An 18,998-nucleotide genomic window follows, 5' to 3' on the forward strand; every position below is an offset into this window, starting at 1 on the left:
ACCAAATAAAAATCCCATGATGGATTTTTCAGGCTCCAGGAAATGCACATTGAAATGTGCTACCTCAGGCAATGTTTCCTATTCTTGAGCTGTACAGACATTCTTCAAAACATGTGTACTGGCAGGACTCACACAGAAAAGCAATATATTCATCTGCATTTGACAGAGTCTGACATAAAAATACAACAAGATGAAAAAGTTCTAAACCTGCAAAATTTTATACCTATTTATAAAGTAAAGCATAAAAAGAAAATGTTTTAAAATGTCTAGTTCCTAATTTTCTTTAAAAAACTTTACCATCTTTTACTCTTAGATTTTAGTAACAACTTTCAAAGCACACACATTTATCTTTCAAGCACTCTGGTCAGGGCAAAGTACAGACACACAGACACAGGATAGGAATTAAATTTTATTTCATGCTTCTAAGAAATAAAAATTCAAAATTTTATAAGTCTTTACCCATGAGAGAAAAGACATTGAAATAAACCTCCTCTAAAAGCTGTGTAAAGTTCCAAATTCTCATTTTTGATATTGCATCTTTCCGTGGGGAAAAAAAAAGGGAAAATGGCTTATTACTTGAGATTCCACTGGTTGTAGGTAGAATCCTTGCAGTTTTCCAAGGAAAATCAGCAACACAGCAGTTTTGACTTGACATTTTTACCCTTGGTGTTACTGAAATATAACAAAATTTTAAATTACAGTAGGATATAACACAAATGTCTTTTACAAGAAAAAAAAAAAGATCATAGCCTAGAAAAATATATGTTAAATATAAATAAAATATAAAATAAATATAAATATAAATAAAATATAAAATTTATGTTAAAATTATTTGACCATGAGATAGGAAAACACCAGTATGTAGTCCAGATGAAAAGAAAACCCATTTTAGCAAATTATATGTGTAAACAGTACCACACTTAGACAGCTCTTGATTCAGAATAAGTATTCATCTGTTATCAATGCTGAAAAAACACCAGTGTCTAAGTATCAAATTGTGGGGCCCCAAATCCTTCTTCTCTCATTTCAGACTGGAAAATAGCTTGTGGGGCTGTTCTGGAAGCATGCTTGCAGCTGTGAGTGTACTCAGGTTCTGGAGTGTGACAGGAGGAAAATTTCTGTTTTCTCTAAAAGTATCAGCATATTTCCTTTGTAAAAGATTAGAGATAAATCTCAGAGCACTAAAAATCTCATCTATGTCAAACAAAGCCCTTCCTACATAACCAATTAAAGGTTAAAGGGTATAATAAGTGAAGCTTCAGGGTAATATGTATCTGAAAAGTCACTCCTGGGCAGACCTCATACTTTTTAAATTGCTTGGTCACTCTGGTCTTCTAGCATCATAAATATGTAAGACAGAAAATAATAGTGAGAGACTGTGAAAATCACACAAATCACTATAAGGGGTCCTTAATTCTGTAAAGACTTGTGTAGACATTTGTTCTCTAAAAATCTCACAAACCCACCTCCTATTTTAAGCCTTCTCCACATTTCCTTCCAACTTATATTTCCATTTCCTTGCTTTGTCCTCTTGGAATGAAGAAAATCATTTGGAATGAATTTGGGCTATGAATAGTACTTATACTAGTACAAGAACTTGTTTCATGACTTTTATCTGAAAGGCAAAAAAAAAGAGTAACTAGCATATGAGAGTGCAAACACAAAAGAGACATGCATCTTCTATTTCCACATTTTATATAAATCTAAAAGCAGATTTTGACATGAGAAGACATTTTAATTTTCACTGGAAGATATCTTTGCAAAGAAGAATATGTGAATTATAAACTGTTGAGCCTTGTGTCTCTTCATTCAACAATTTTACCCTAAGATAATTAAATCGAGGAAAAAAGCAGCCATGGACTAGATAATTTCTTTGAGTAAAAGACACAAAAATTTTGTAACATATGAATCATGAGCTTTTATGAATGCCATTAATAAAACAGAAAAGAAACTCACATGGCTGAAAAATGTTAAGGTCATGTTAATAGGTCTTCAAGTTAAAGGAAGGGTACTTTACAAGAAACTTGGGGGGAACTCATCACTGATACATCTTGCAGAATTTGTTAAATCTGTTTTTCAAAATGATTCACTTATGCCTGCTTACTTTCAATGTCGTGACACTGTTTATTTACACATAAATTATCTTGTACAATGCAAAAATAGCCAATGCAAACATAAGGAGGCATATGAATGCTTACACCCCTCTCACCCCTCGGAATCCTCTCCTCTCCTGATTTATCAAGTGAATTCTTGATGACTTCTTATAACATGTGTCTAGGAATTTCCACAAAATATATTGGTATGGTGCTCCAATTTTACAGTTCCCAAAAAAATATTCCATTTCTAATGTTCAGATCAAGCTGCAGACATCCTCTGTCCTCTAGGTCTGCTGCTGCAATCAGTCAGAGTCCCAGCAAGATACACACGGCTGTTTCATGTTTTGGAGATGCAATAACTCAGACTTTTGAAAACAGCTTTAAATAATGAGGCTATGGAGGTATCCAGAGTTACAATAGGAAAATCTTAATCATTTTCTCTGTAAAAGGGTGGATTTCGGACCACAAATCAATGGCAGTTGCACAGTGGCACTTCAGAAGAAGTCTAGATTATTATCATTACTCTATATTTCTCATACTGAAAGAAGAAAGCCTTTCTTATAGGTAGACACAAAATAGAAAATCCATATTTCAAGAAACTCTCAGGCCAAATGGAGAGATGTAAACCAATCTATTTTTCCTTACAGATTAAACAATGTGTTAAAGAACCAGAATGGAAAGTTTGGTCCCATGCAAAGGTTTCCACGGAGGGATAGGTGAATAATCCTGTTATAACTTGGATTTTATGACAGGGACTTGCCAAAGAAACCAAAGAGTGAAAAACTTCAGTGAAAGGCGATTCTTACTGAAAAACAGGGAAGATGGAGTTTTTTGTTGGAAAAAAAATTTTTAAAAAGGCTTTAAACTAGTGAGAAGAGTAGATGTAGAAATAGCTTTGGGGGGTTGTAGAGATAATAGGTAATTTTCTTCAAACTGAGCACATAATCTCATATTTGTAGGGTCACTCATTCGCTGATTTTTTGTGTCAAATCTTAGTAAAATGTCTTAGTTAAGCAACATTTTAAGGAAAAGGATTTTTCCCAAGAGCATTAGCAGAAGACTAGTCTATGTCATTACCTGTGTCCATGGTAAGATATGGAAATTTTTCAAAAAGCCAAAGGAGGAAGGAGATTTAATCGAATTGTGTCTCAGTTCAGATTGGAAGAAAATTGAAAGAAGTTGAAAAGGGAAAAAAGAAATACTCCATAAGAATCTCTGCAAGCAAGACAGATTTATGGGCATGAAAATTGTCTGTTCATGACAAACTTGAAAATTTATGTACAGGAAATATAACTTCATTGACAAAATGATGTGATATACAGAGGACATGGAATAACAATGCATGCTTAGCAAATTTCCAACATTTTTTCGCTGTATTTCTATACAGAATGCTGGACCCTTCAGTATTACTTCTCTAGTTTCATCACCACACTTTGTAATGCAAATCAGTGTGCTACAAATCAATAAAAGAAAGTTTAACACAGAAAATCTAATCACTGTGATGGTAATGGGGAAGGTCTTAGGCTTTAGGAATGATATTCAGAACTATAAAATATCTTTTCCCTCTATTGTGTATCACATTTTATAAACATGAAACTGAACCTGTAACTTAAAATACCTTGCACACATTTTTTTCTTCTACTTTTCAGATATTTTGGATGCTTGAAGAAAGAGGAGTAGTTAAGATGGAACACAATGTTTAGCTGTCACTGTGTAGAGGAAATCAAAGATCTCTAAAATAACAGCTACTTCTGAACAGGTTTTTATTAATTCATATATTTTGTTGGATTGCTTTTGGAGAAAGAAGTGATATATCAATTAGAAGGTATCATGTTAACAGCACAAAGAAGAGTTGCTCCAGGATGCCACCCACCTATCACTCTCAAGCACAATGAGAATGCCAGTCATGTTGAAGTTTTGTCATGATAGCCTACTGAAGTAACCCACAATGTTCAATTCTTGATGTAAGTCATGATCACCTGCTTCTTCATCAAAACCAAATATCCAACAACAGGCTCACAAAGATCTCATTTTACCATGCATCCTGGCAAACAAAACCAAGAGCAAAGGCAGCTTTCTGAATGTTTAGCCTATGATTTCCCTGCTTGATCCTGTATTTTATCCTTCAAACAACAGCTGGAGTAAATATTTCTGAAGCCACCTGTAGAAAACATAGAGAGAATACACCTATCAAGCAGCAACAATTTTTTAATTATTCTTTCATGCTTCAGTAGCTCTTCCCCCTCATTAACTTAAAAGTACAGCCAAATTCAAATGTTGCATTCTCTCCATTTAATCTTTCATCCTTTTCTTCTCTGTCTTCATTGTTATCCTAACAATGCTCACATATCTGAAATGACTGTCAGGGTCATAGAGCTGTTTGTTGAGTGTTCAAGGAGGCTGTTGCATGGCGAAAGAATTGGCAAACTATTTTAGACTGAGTAAAACTGTATTCTTCAAAGAAAGATGATAAATAATTTTAGGTCATACTCTATTCTTAAATTGGATATACATGAATGAGACGTCATGATAGCAATATATTTCAAAGCACTCATGAGAACAAAAGAACTCCAATACCACCTAGTGTCAGCTGGGTACACTGTCCTTCACTGAACAAAATGGTGGAGAAAAAGGTAACCATGGTGTGGAGCCCTGAAAAGACATCCTGGGGGTGAAAGAGAGGTTTCTGCAGAAAGGAGTAATATACAAGAAATTAATCAAAAATAGCTTCCTAGACTGAAGCTGGTTAAGAGAAATGACTACTGTGAAATATAGCCTACAGAGCTAGCTTCTGGGGCCTTGCTAATAAAATGCAACTTTTTCTTAACCTTGTGACAGTGAGATAATGCTGAAGGACAAAATCTTCTTGAAGGCTAAAAGTGAGATAGAATTAGCTCACTGTTTTGGCATCCAAAATCCCTGGACTGAATTTTTCAGTTCCAGTGCAGCCTAGCTGTGCAACTAGCAAATGAATTCTTCTAATGCATCAATCCAGTTCATGATAATCAAATGGAAATACTTGAAAAGAAATAGCTTAAAATTTTTATTTCTCCTTCCTTCTTTTCTGCTTCTGAAGTCTTGGTGGGAAAATGGATTTGTCCATGTTCTTTGAGAATTACATAACATGCTATATAGGCAGTGAGGGGTTTAGGAGCTTCTGGAATAAAAACAAAATACCTAGTACTTTCTGAATATAATTTTTTGATATCAGTTATAATAATTTATCATTTCATGAAGAGGTATGCCAAGTTCTTGCTAACCAAAAACTTCATATCCAAATCCATTTTCTAATTATATGTCTTATATTATTCTCTACTTACTGTTCCCTCTTTTAAATAAACACATTGTACATTTTACTATCGCACACCTAATTTCATATTTTAAACATTCCAGTCCTGTAGAAAGAAACACATGCAGGGACAAAATGTGTCACAAAACTTTCCTCACAGCCTGACTCATCTCCAGCACAAGATTATCTGTGATGACTGGTGCTGTTTTGTCAGTCAGACGTCACTTTGTCAGTGTCTCTATCCTGGCTTCCTCCACCTTTCTCTTTTTTTTTTGTCTAATTCAGGACATTCTTATCCTTTAAACTGGAATCATGTCCTTGCTAACAATATCCATAACTCAACCCCTGTGTTTAAAACTTTCTTCATAGCACTGAATTTTCCATGTTCTCTTTACTAAAAAATGACAGTTGATAACTTTATTTTAACCCACATTTTCCTATCATAAAAGTAGCAGACAACATGAAAATCAAACAAACTTGAAGGAGGTTTCTGTACAGGACTGCAAGTCTCCCATCCAACATATTTTCCTTTCTCCCAATATCTGCTAAGGCTAATCCCCTCTGTCCTCTGTTACTCAATTCCCAAAACATAAATTACCACCTTGTAGGACTGGCTTGGATTGTCAGGGAAGGGAAGGGGAAGGGAAGGGGAAGGGAAGGGATGTTTTCCATATTGATTTTGCACAGTATAAGAGGAAAACAATTCAATATCATGGCAGAAACGTTAGAAATTTGGAAAACTTCCCTGTTCTCAGGGATGCACAACCTCCAAGATAGATTGCCTGGGGACATCACAGACTTTCCTGTCCTGGATATTTTTAAAAGCAGTACTAAGAAAGAACCCTAGGGAAAAATGTGGCAAGGGCACAATTATTCTTTCCTTTGAGCATGTCTCAAGTTTATAAGAGTGATGAAAGAATAATTATCAATCTGATAATACCTCAACAACCTGGCAGCCACACAGGGAAGATTAACATCTAGATGATTCAAGCTCCATTAGAAACTAATCAAAATCAAGCCAGTTGAAAGTTATTTTAAGGTAAATTATCAAGGTTAATGACCTGCATAAAATATTCATATTTTAATGCATTAACAGTTCTTTGGATGATTTTAAGCAATCCATTGTGGCTCTTATTGTATTCCAGACCAATAAATTTGTAACAGTAATAGCCATTACTGTAACAGAGTAACACTCATTTTCTGCTCTTGTATTACTGGATTCTTTTCAGTTGACAATTTTATTGAAACAGCTAATTTAAGGTAAGGAAAAATATGACAGACAGCACAGTTTTCTCTTTAAATCAACAAATGAAATCTCTTCTTGACAATAAGAGGTCTTTGTATTATTTGCACCAACAAAAAAACAAAATTAAGATAACAAAAAGCCACTTAACAGTCACCCACAGCAAACATGAAATTAGATCTGACAGACCACTTTCTTGCTAGTGAGTGGAAAACAGGATGAGATTTTAGCATCACATTTTTAGGGCAAATAGGGGAAAAGCAGATTCAGGTTGAGGAACTGAAAGACCTCTAAACCCAGTGCCCTTTTGTCACAACATTTTGGTCTCCATCCCTAGTGTCTCCAGATGCAGCAGAATCCCATGGGAAGGCAGGTCCCTTTGGGGCTCTGCCTTTTGCCCTCTGGGCTTACCCCTCGATTGCTGTGTTAATTCAGACCAAACCCATCAGCAGAATGGACTAACATCTGCCTGCAGCTGCTCATGTCTGGAGATGAAGATGGAGCAGGCATTCATTTCTGCCACTCTACCTGATGGCTGATGGGGGTCACCATGTGTTCAAGTGCTACTGTGAAAATTGACAACACCCTTCTGCCAGAGGCCTCACCTAGTGTCACTTCAAACTCTTTCAAGGTCAAAATGAAAATTATAACCCAGTGTATCTTTTACAGCTGTTTTGTACACTTCTTTTTCAGGTGTGTACCTATCAAAAATGGTTTGTATGTAAAGTACATTTTAGTTGTCAATATTCTTTCTCATGTAAAGAAAACCAATTATTTGCAGTAATTCCAAGATCAAAAATTGCAAAGAAGGTTTTTTTTAATTTGAAAGATTATTTAATCTGAAGCTTGTCTGCAGAGGTTTTGCGGCCTTGAAGAGACTTCTAAGAGTTGACTTAATATTAACAGAACATCATTTTAATGATATTCCAAGTAGAAAACATTAGAAGGGCCATTTTCTTTAATTTGATATGATGCTTTTGTAAGAGCAACAAACTGACTAAACAAGCAGTAACTTGTGCAGATGAGCTCCCACTCTCCACAGATTTACCAGCTGTTGCACGATCAAAGATGAAATGCTAGATTAGGGGAGTGCATACATCAACTTCAAAGTTACCTCAAGGGTTAGAAAACACAAAACAACAACAGAAAAAAAACACAGAACAGAAAAGAAAAGTACAGAAAAAACAAGCTTTCTACACAATGGCCCACTGCCTAGAAACCAGCAGTGGCATCCTGTGAAAAGCATCCTCCTCTCCAGTAGAAGAGGTGGTGAGAAGAGGGAAAATGATGAAAATTAACCTTCGTTCATTCCTTCTTAGTACGATTACAGTTTTCATTGAGACTAACATAACACCCCAGCTGGTAGTTTCTGTGTATGGCACTACTACTGCTGCTATTATCATTATTAAATAGTCTACCCTAGAGGTAGTGAGGTAGGCATCTAACTATTAGATAATGTTTATTGGAAACTGATATGATCCATTTGCTACCAACTAGGCACCATATTTTCTAATATGAATTTATAAGCTAAAAGCTATGAGGCAAAGGGTAAAGGAATTTTAGTCTACAATTATGAATCACAATCTTGAAAGAAAAAAAGATAAAAAGGCAGAGAAAGAGTGAGATGATTTAAACATCAGTGGCAATCACTATCCACAAGAAACAAGAGCCAGCAAGGTTCAGAGGAGCAAAGCCCAGGGAAGAGAGCAGCTGGGCAACTGGTTGAAAGCACAGCCAGGAGTCCTGTGGGTGTGTAGATTAAAGACTGCGAAGTAAAAAGGTGTGCTCTGGAATTGCAGAGGGAAGTCTCATAGTGTCACAGATGCTAAGGCACTGAAAGTACTGTGAAACAGCACAACAGCAAAATGCACATTTTTACCACAAAGAAAACAAAGCAAAAACAAAATCTTCAAAGATATTACAAGGCCACTATTTTATGCTTCTGTAAGAAATTAGACAGAAACCACTTGAAATCACCACCAGAAAAGAAGCAGGAAAGGGTAAAAGTAAAGTGATATTAATTTCACAGGAGCTTTACTCAAACCAGAACACCATGAGAATATCTGTGATGTGCTCAGACACTCAAGGAAATGAGCCCTTATCCCAAGTGTCAGCATCCCAGTGTACCTCCTAGCAGCAAAGACAGAAAGCCAGACAAGAAAGACAAGAAAGTTAATTCAGATGAAGCTATCACTGACAGATAGAAATTAAACAGCTGGTTTTGGCCTGATCCATATCACTCTAAATGTCCTCCTTTTACCTGACAGAAGCTTGCCCTTCAACTTCATTGCTGCCAAGTGAGATCACATTTAAATTCGATGTTTCTTGATGTAAGAGAAAAGGAAAGTACCTGAAGCAAGTGTTTCCAGGAAAGTCTTTTTCTTTGAATGTTTCTCATTACCAAGGAGAGATAACAAGGGGTATCTTTGTGGCAGCTAACTCTTTGTAAGTCACATCAGAGAGAGGGCTTTTATAGAGAGGGCATTTGAGTCAGTACGTTCTCCCTGTTACCACAGTGTCTTCCTTTCCGCTTCCCCTCCCTTTTCTTTCCCCTTCCACTTCCTAGCTACAAGACTGGTCATGGTTCATTAACTACTTTATTCTGGTATGAACAATTAAAGAAAATTGATACATAAATCTCAAAATAATGTAGACCTGTCTGTGTTAAATTAAGTTAAATCAATATGTACACTAAGGGCTTATTTTTTGTTGTTGTTTTTTGTTGTTTCTTGCTTTACATTTTGTTTCAGTGTTATTTGCAAAAATGCAAGAGAGGTATCTGATAGCTGGGAATAACCTCAACTCCTCACATACAAAACCAAAATCCCTGCTTACTATCACTGGCTTATAGTTTTTCTTTTTCTTCGTTAAAGTTGGTCTTCATTTTAAAGAGAAGATCAACCAACGTAAAACTATTTGTAGCTGATCTATTGCCAGGTTATCTCAAAATGAAGCATGATGCTCCCTTGTTCTCCTTAAAGCCATAGACCTTGTATCCAGCCCCTGTTCAGGGGCCCAGAAGCAACCACTCACGTGTGTTGAAGATCCCATTTTCAATGGTTGTTACTGCTAGTAAGTAAAAGACAAGGGAAATAACAGATGAATGATAAAGAACCCCTTTCTGTGTTCCCAGTGTGCATTAAGATACATCTTTTTCTTAATAATGCAGACATAAAACCCACAGTTAGTATGTTGCCTCTAAAATTACAGAAGACTGTACTATGCCCAACAATGAGAAATCAGTGGTGCTGTAACTATTTAAGAGTTTATACTCACAACAGCTATTTTTTCTATTAGATTTAGATGAATTTTCTTTTAATAATTCTGAAATTATGACCATAACAAACAGTCTCTTTGCTGAGGAGGAAACTTGGATTCTCTTTCATCTTTATTATCAGTGTTGTGTAAACTCAGAAAATGAGACATTACACAATACTAGAAAAGACCATCAGATCTCTTACTGATGATTTAATCACATACAAAATAGGAAAATAAATAAATCCCAGAGTCTGATTCTGTTACTTATGGCCATAGTAATTCTTACACCAAAAGATCCTGAAATAATTAGGAAGTGTTCACAAACTCTGAGTGACTAGAGGAAGTAGAGATGCTTTTCCAAAGATTAAACTGCTTAAGAGACTGGCAGGGCTAAGATGGCATTCCTGTATAATCAGACATTGACAAACTCAGTTCAGCAGACCATGTGGACTTTGCACAAGTACTAGATCTGAAATTTCCTCAGAATTAAGTATGTCTTCCTTTGGGTATGGCTACCCATCAAGTCAATCAGCATGCCTGCTTTAAAATTCTGAATAAAGACATGATAGACCAGAAGAACTAAACATAAGCAAATAAATTATCTAACCATGCAATGAAGCTGTATTAAAAATGATCTGGAATTTCAAGGGAGGAAAATGATCACAAAACACAAGAATATCAAAAGTGTATTGTCTCAGCATATATAATTCTCTCGCACCAACTCAATCACCAGATTTCATAAATTTCAAATTTATTTCGAGACAATCTATCCCACATTTACATTCTTGTCGCTGCCTCCAAAGGAGCTAATACTGTTAGAGGAAAAACCAAGAAAAGACAGGTGGGGCCTAATCCAGGGTTATATTTCCTTTCCATCTGCGTAATTAGCATCCCTGTGATACTCAGCAAAACCAGAAAGACATCAAAATGAGATTATAAACAATCCTGAAACCTCCCTGGCCCAAAAGTGAGTTGAGGGTCTCTATTATCTTTCATGATCATCCCTCAGCCATAGCTGAGGTCTTTTCCAATCTAAAAAATCCTGTGATTCTGAGATCACTGATTTACACCCAGGATTGATGCAGTGCCCATTGCACTGCTTTATGCACCTTGCCCTTTGCACACAGGCAAAGTGCTACACCACAGACTACACCCACACACACCGAACACATAGTGGGCTGCTTATGGACTTTGTTTTGTCATTCTGGTCCCAGAACACACAGGCTGTGCAAGTTTAGATGAAAGGTCCAATACGCTTCCTCTTTGCATGGGCCCAGTGACAGGAGCAGGCATGCCTGGGAATGTGGAGAGCATTTTTCTCGATCCCCAACCAGTGCCTTCAGACCAGCCCAACTGAAGTAGTTAGAGTTTGCTCTGTGCAACACAATGAATTATAAAGCTGGCATCCAGTAAAGAGAAGGAAAAACTACATGCTTATTAATGGATTATTTTTTTCTTTTTCCATGATAAAAGTCCCAAATATAATGGGGTCCTCAGGTCTTATGATAAAGGTTATTACAGAGAGCAGAGGAGAATGGGTAATAGGTGTCCTTTGCTGTACATATATTCTTATAATTTTAGCAAACAGAATTTTAAATGAATTGTGTCTTTTTGATTCAGAATTACATTTAATCCCTCATGGCTTGGTTTTGGAGTCCTTGCTCTTACTTCATAGTAATGTATGGAGCTGTTGTCTCCCAGCCCTGTCCTGAATGTTAACCTCTCACACAGCAATACGTGAATCTTCCACCTTAACTAATAAAATAAAGTTACTTAAATCAGTGAAATCAAATATTTCATGTTCTTCCATAAATGTGATAGCAGTTTATGATGTACAGGCTCAAATACAGATTATATCTCCTTTGCCAAAGTTGCCTGTATATCTCAGCAAATCAGATGGATTGTTTCAATCATTCACACTTTCATTCCATCTTGTACCAGACAGGTCAGTCAGAGAGAGGTAATGAGCTCACCTTGTTGCACATGAGATATTCACCGATAAATTAATACTCAAACTCTGGCAGAAGGAGTGTGTAGGAAGAGCACCAACTGACTTTTTTGACATTTTATACTTACTCCTTTGTAACACATAAAGGAATCAGCTTTGTTCTGCACTGAAAATGTAAAAGTCATATGTTTGAATGACCACTGAAAATGCAGTTTTGTATTAAAGAGTCATAACTAGGAATAAGTTGATCCAGAGTGAATCTCATTGCTGAGTCATGTAACAGCTGTTATTGGCTTGCAAAAAGACACACTTATTTTGTTCTGTTCCCAAGAATTGAGCAGTCTTACTGATAAGTTTTTAGGGCAGATTGACTTATATAGGAGTGGGAACTAGGAGCATAAATGGTGCTTATCAGCAGGTCAATCTGTACATTTGTCTCTTTGAATGAAGTCCTGGTCCCACTTATAGTAACAATGTTGATATTGTCGGGAAATTTTTACATCTTTCTTTGGATGAACAGTACCTAACACCTGGAGAAATCCATTTTGTGACCTCTGAATCATTCACCTCCATATGGTGGTTCTGGGTTAGTTGTGGGTCTGCTGATCCTAGAGGTTTCTTCCAAACTTAATGATTCAATGATTCTACAAAAGGGATTTTTCCTGGTGTCATAGGTTAGCAAGCACAGTCCCAGAAGGGATGTCCTTGCTAAGGGGTGCTTACAGCTTCCTCTGTGACCTGACAGAACCTATCAGTTGCCCAGTTTGAATATGGACAATTCTTTGAGCCACTTAAAGTTGTGACCGCCTCTGTGATCCACACTTAAGAATAGACAAATTCCCCTCCAAGCTCTCTCTCGTTTCCGGCGCTGGGACAGGTGGCTGCGGGCCCCGTGTGGGGGCCAGCGGTCCCGGCCCCTGCTCAGGCCAGGCCGGGCCGGGCCACGGCTCCAGAATGACCCCCCCAGCAGGGCTGTGGGCAGCCAGAGCGGCTCGGAACCCCCCCCACCTCCACTGCGGCCAAGATTTCAGCAAAAGCGGCACCGCTGTCTGGCAGAGGCCAGGTGAGCCACAGTGATAAGACACACAGCTGCAAGGCCGAGGTGAGATTAACCCTTTTAGTGCTGTGAAGAGCTGAAAACATGAGGGAAGAGAGAGAGGAGATGCTTAAAGGTGAAATTCTGTTGTGAAGCTATGATATATCAGAGTATCCTGTTGTAATTTCATGAAGATACGGGGGGTGGAGTGTTCAACTCGTAAGCAAAAGCACCTGCGCTGAGATAGGCAGATGCTGACACAGCTGTAATTTCATGAGAAGTTTGGACAGGGAGAGATGGACCAGATGAGGACTTTTGCTCCAAACGGGAAAGGAGAAAACCTCAGTTCCTGGAGATGCTCCCAGAGATAGTCCTAACGATGAAGATGAGAAGACCCTTGCTCCCAGGGAAGGAAGAGGGCCTCTGTTCTTAGAGATGAAATGCTCCCAGAGGTGGGTGAAGAGAACTTTTGTTTCTGAACGGCTCAACCTTAAAATTGTACCCCAAAAACCTTCAAGAGTGGACCCTCAAAAGCAGTTGTGGGAAAAGCTGCAAGTCGGGGGAAGGGACTCACATGCAAGCAGAGAGACTCCTCTTCCTAAATGGACTGAACAATATTTGGAAGTGGGCAGCTGTCTTGTTGTGGTAATGTTTTCATAGCACGAGCAAGAAGAGACTTCTCTTTCTAAATGGACTGAACAAGGTTATTATGGAAGTGGTAAACAGACTGAACATCTTAAGGGTTGTCTTTTTACATTGTCCTTGGGAGAAGGGAGGAAGGGGAGGGGAGGAGGAGAGTTCTGAAGGTATGGTATATTTTTTTTTTTTTCCTTCTTTTAGGTCTGTTAATAAACTTGTTTATATTCTTTCATGTTTGGTGCCTGCTTTGCATTTCTCCTAATTCTTATCTCACAGAAGATAAACAGTAATGAGTATTTTAGACCAAACCACTACACTAAATTGGTGTTTCTGCCTGGTTACAAACCGAACCTACTACACCTGGCAACAAGTATGAGTGGGAGAAAGGTAAAACAACAGTGAAAAATGCTGGAAAAAAGGGTTCTAATCCACTTCAGTATTTCTAAAGTATCTGAGATGACAGCCTGTATCGTCCATAGGTGCACAGGAAGTTCATAGCCACGGTTTTATATGCACAAAACCATGACCTGTGAAACCACCTTCTTACTCACTGTGTTCATCCCCGCTGAAATTAACTGGATTTTGTACCTAATGGCTTGTGATAAAGGGAAAAAAAACAAGAACCCCGTGAAGTTCACCTGAAATCCTCTAGGTCCAAATTAAAAATCCAATGAAATTAATAATTCCTTTCAAAGATATGAGTGTTCTTAAACTCAACATACATACAATACAGAATCAGAAGCCTACTAGCATCATGTCAAGTCCATGGTAAGCCTTTAGGAAAAAGTAGTTCAGAGAGCATTCTGACTAGCTTGTCTTGATTTCTGTATACATGGCTGAATGAGAAGTTATACATAAAAAACAGAAATAAATTATAAATAATACATGTTTTTTGCACAGTGAAAATCTGAAGAGATTTAGACTGGTAAATAAATAGTACATCCATAGTTCTTGTGTGGATACAGAAAATGTCCTATGATTTTCTAAAGAATCAAAAGTAAGGGAGAAGATCTTTCAGATGAAAATACCTGGATGTACACAGAAGATATTTATAAACTTTTGTTTCTTTTTAAACAGTTTTGACATATGACATTTGGGTTTTTCTTCCTTTTCTCTTTCAAACATTTAATAACTTCACTGTTTGTTTCATTGGCCTATACATTATTTTAGAGAGTGAGATATTCTGATGGTGATACTTGGAATTTTGCTTCATGAAAAAGGTCAGCTCCAAGATGCTCATTTGTTAAAGGAATCAAAATGCCAGTGATAAAATTTTGCAAGATGTGATGTATCCATGTACCAAAGGTCATCCCTCCAGAGAGTACAAATTGGTCCAGCTCTACTGAAATAGATAAATTTATATCAATGTTTATCATTTGCCTTACAGAAACTTAGTTGTCATGTCAGGTGGTAAAAAATAAAGTGGAAAGACAGTAGCTTTACTGGTAACAGAATACTAGAAGGGACTTATATACAAGAGGACATCATAATCTTACCACAGTCTGTAGACATTTGCCCTAGACACCAGCCAGGAGCAATAGATCCCCCCACAGCTGGAGTTCTAACAGCACTTCTCTCACATTTTATAAGAAGTACATTTTTCCTCACATAAAACACCTACCTTTCCGATTTGTATTCAGTAGTGGAAAAAAGTCATTTGCTCCTATTGCAAGGTTGTATTGTTTAGGTTTTTTTCCTTGTGATCACACTTCAATATTTGTGGTTCAAAGAAAAACTGAAAATTAACTGTCAACATCTGGAAATAAACTGTGGTATGGACCGATGCCTGTCTTCCATTTGCATGACAAGATATTCCTTCACTTGGCTCAGAATGAAGAAAGTTAAGCCCCTGATCTTCAAAGAGAAGCCTCACCAACCTGCTCCAAACCTTTCAGATGATGATCTACCAGCTGTGACTATCCAAGAGCAGATGAAACAAATTTTCTGCAGTACACCAGAACTGGACAAACTAAGAGGTCTTATGGAATACTGCTAAATGAATACTGGCGGGGGGTGGGGGAGGAGAATCTGTACTGGTTTATTTTCAATGGATCTAACTCAGCTGGGGATATATGAATACAGTTAGTGGCTTCTTATATGAGAGAACAGTCACATCAAGAAAGCAAAGACAATATTTCAACCAAGAAACAGTGATTTCAGACAGAAACTGCAAGTACTCAAGATGAGAAATTGTATCAGATCCCTTGTGGGATAAGAGATTTCTTCTTAACCCTGCAGAATTGCACTGAGTCAACGAGTCTTACGCTGTCAGGAAGCCTACTCTTCAAGCATCTTCTTCACTGGGCATTCTCCCTCCAGAGAGCTGCTCTAAGATTGTTGAATTTTTTCTAAAAATGGATATTCAAGAAAGGTGCTTTTCTGGGGCATATTCTGTACTCCTACAAATGATCAGAACCATTCTAATGAATGCCTTTTGCCGCTGAGAAGAAAAAAAAAAAAAAGGAGAAATTAAAATAAATAAATAAAGAACCATTTTTCTCATCAGTCACATTATTCTCCATAAAGCTAAGAATTCCAAAGTCCCCATACACTTGAAAAGTTCTATTCATAAGTAATAAAATCAGGTTTAAAAAAGTGTAGAGCACCTAGGATACTCCTTTAACTATTTACACAAATCATTTACCACTGCATTCATTAAACATAGACAGTAAAATCAGACCAATTAGTTTCACAGTGTTCTGCAACCTTACAATTTTAATAGGAATGAAACCAATCAGGTGAATAGAAATGCAGTACAGTTAAACAGAAATTATCCTTAAAAAGAGAGAAGCAGATCTCCCCACTTCTAACTAACCTCAAAGCATGCTGTGCCGGAAGTACAACCCTGTCACATTCTATATTTTTCCAAGACCAGGTATTAAGATTAACCCTTTCATGCTTCCATTATAGCTGGAAGTATTTAACAAAACAGTCTCAGCAGACAAGACAGCAGGTGGAATCTGTATAACTCTAGAATCATTTGCATGCTTCTTTCCATGTCTACTGCCTAAAATCATCACACTCTGCTATGGATTTCCACTAATATGGAACAATGTTTGTGTTAAACCCTTAATAGCATTTATTTTACAAAAAGCATATGCCTTTCTGCCTCTGGAAAACATGAAACACCAGTTTCTGCCCTCTCTTTCATCATTTTTCAGTCAGTAACCACTTCAGTGTCTTCAGCAGTATTTCACCCTTGCAAAATGGACTGAAGGCAGAGTGACATTTCTAGAATACAAAATGGAGAGTTTTAAATTTATTTCCCCCTGACATTAAGTGTATATTTTGAACAGTGAGTCCTGATAATTATTCCTTTTTATCCTTATATCAACTTACCTTTTATCCACATATTCAACTTATGTAAATATATCCCTTTCCCTTCAATGTAGGTGGCTGTGAGGAAAAAAAATTTTTAAAAGCATGCAGCAGCATTCTGTGCTGCTTAGGAAATGACCAGTGCTTTGCTAACAAAGGGCTGCAGTCAGCCTACTCTGCTGGCTGGGATGGTTTGCCAGGATGAGCTGTGACTTGGGCCGGGTCTATCTGGTATGGCAGACAAAGGCATGCAGTATTCCAAAGCTGTGCTTCTGTGGAGCACTGCAACACTGTGCTGATGGAAATGCTGGTCCAGGCCCTCTGAAGCACAGTGCAGTGTCAGGTCAGGGCTGTACCTTATCTTCCAAGCCCTGCCTTTTTCCAAGGTTAATCAGCTTCTTAGTAGCACTTTTTTCTTTTAAGCTGACTGCAGGTGCATCTATGATCCATGCACTTGTATGGCATGAGGACACTCTGATAGTTCCAAGTATAGTCTCTCACGTAATGGGAAGATTAAGCATAAACACCTCTGAAATGGGGTGAATTGCCTATGAGTCATGAACACCTCCTACATAATCCTGATCTAATATGACAGATCAGGAAGTTAATTAAAAATTATAAAAGCTCAACTGTTTAGCATGGTGTTTGTTGCAAGCAAGCCTTCTTTCCACTCCCTCCACCTTCAGTACTTACTCAGCAATTTGACAACTTTGCATTTACACAGCATCCATAATGCAGCACAAGCTGAAATTTTTCAAGCACACCCAGAACAGCAGACTGGTGTGGCGAGGGTAATGCATTAAAGATTTTATAGCAGAAGCACTATATTACACATTTGTAAGCTTGCCAGTAATGCTTATTCTGTTCTTTACGCACACTGCATGCATCGTTATCTTGACATACAGTCACTAGTAGGCAAGAAGAAAGGATACTGTCAGTTGTCACATGCTATTTTTTGCTGGGACTTTCTGAATTGTTGCAGAAATAAAGTTTTATTATACACCAGCATATATTCCAGATACAGCCTTAAATAATCCAATGAAAAGTACAATTCTTCAGGACTTACCTTTGCATATTAGACCCCAGCAACAGAGTAAGGGTTAAAATTTTGGGGCAATAAATCTAGTCACCAGCTGCAATACTGTTTGAGAGAAATCCATTGCTGCTGTTGTCATAAGGCTGGATAGGCTTCTTAGGCAAATCACAGAAGAGTTAGACTGCCCTGGAGCCAGGACAGAGAGCAGGCAAACAAATATTTCACAATTGCTGTAGGTAGCTGTGGTAGCCCACTGCTGGATTATCAAGAAGCATTTGTTTGCTTCTGCAATTAGAGAACTGTGGAGATATTTAGCACCTTGGGGGGTTGGGGAGGGGAGAGGAGGGGGGAGGGGCTGAGATAATACTAATGGGTATACTTAGAGTAGAAAGGTATGATAAGAAAACTAAAATATTCAAAGCACCAGTTTCCTATGCAGAGAAAGTCAGTGTGCAGTTTGACAATCCACTGGTAGTTCATGCCATCCTTCTTATGCCATCATCCTTGTCTTGCAATAGGATACTCTGTCATATTCTCATATCAGCTCTATAACTCAAGAAAACAAATTTCTTTAACAATGTCTTTTTTTCAGAGAATTGAGAATATTTTTCAACTTAGGAAGCTTTCCTCAAATTCTTAATAAAAAGCCACATGAATGTACTGCTGTACACAGCACCTTGAGCAAAATAAAAGATGTATTTATCCATTTTTTTAACCAACTCTTATGAGTTTGTCTGATATTATTTTCATCCTTATTATGGTTTTACTTCATCCTGAAAAGCAGAAGAGCTGCCTGCATAGCTACAAGAAATATTGCAATTATGGTATCTAACACCTGATAAACACTGGAAATATATCTAGGTTTGATACTAAATTTCTAAATTTTTTTTGCAGACCTGAAAAAGAGCAGCTTCTTCAGAAAAATGCTCTGAAAAGCACGTGAATGTTAGGAAACTCCCCATAAGTCTCACCACTTACCTTTTAAGTGTGCCTGAACCTGATTTGTCTGTCACTGAAAACCGAATGTGTTAATACTCAGGTTGCTTATATTAATTATTGATAGTATAGGTCTGCCATCAAAGCATTATCAAAGACTGTTAATGAGTTCGACAGACTCAAATTATTTGATTCACCG

The 18,998-nt window shown here is 37.5% G+C and overlaps 1 long non-coding RNA gene across 1 annotated transcript; it reads right to left on the reverse strand.

Annotated features, from left to right (window-relative positions):
- Positions 1-429: 429 nt before the first annotated feature.
- Positions 430-17,073, reverse strand: LOC116438350. Its single transcript, XR_004237689.1, has 3 exons — positions 16,849-17,073; positions 1,467-1,615; positions 430-672 (listed from the first exon to the last, which is right to left on the reverse strand). It is a non-coding gene; the product is annotated as an uncharacterized LOC116438350 (long non-coding RNA).
- Positions 17,074-18,998: the final 1,925 nt, after the last annotated feature.

Source organism: Corvus moneduloides, chromosome Z (assembly GCF_009650955.1).
Source record: "Corvus moneduloides isolate bCorMon1 chromosome Z, bCorMon1.pri, whole genome shotgun sequence".
Taxonomy (NCBI): domain Eukaryota; kingdom Metazoa; phylum Chordata; class Aves; order Passeriformes; family Corvidae; genus Corvus; species Corvus moneduloides.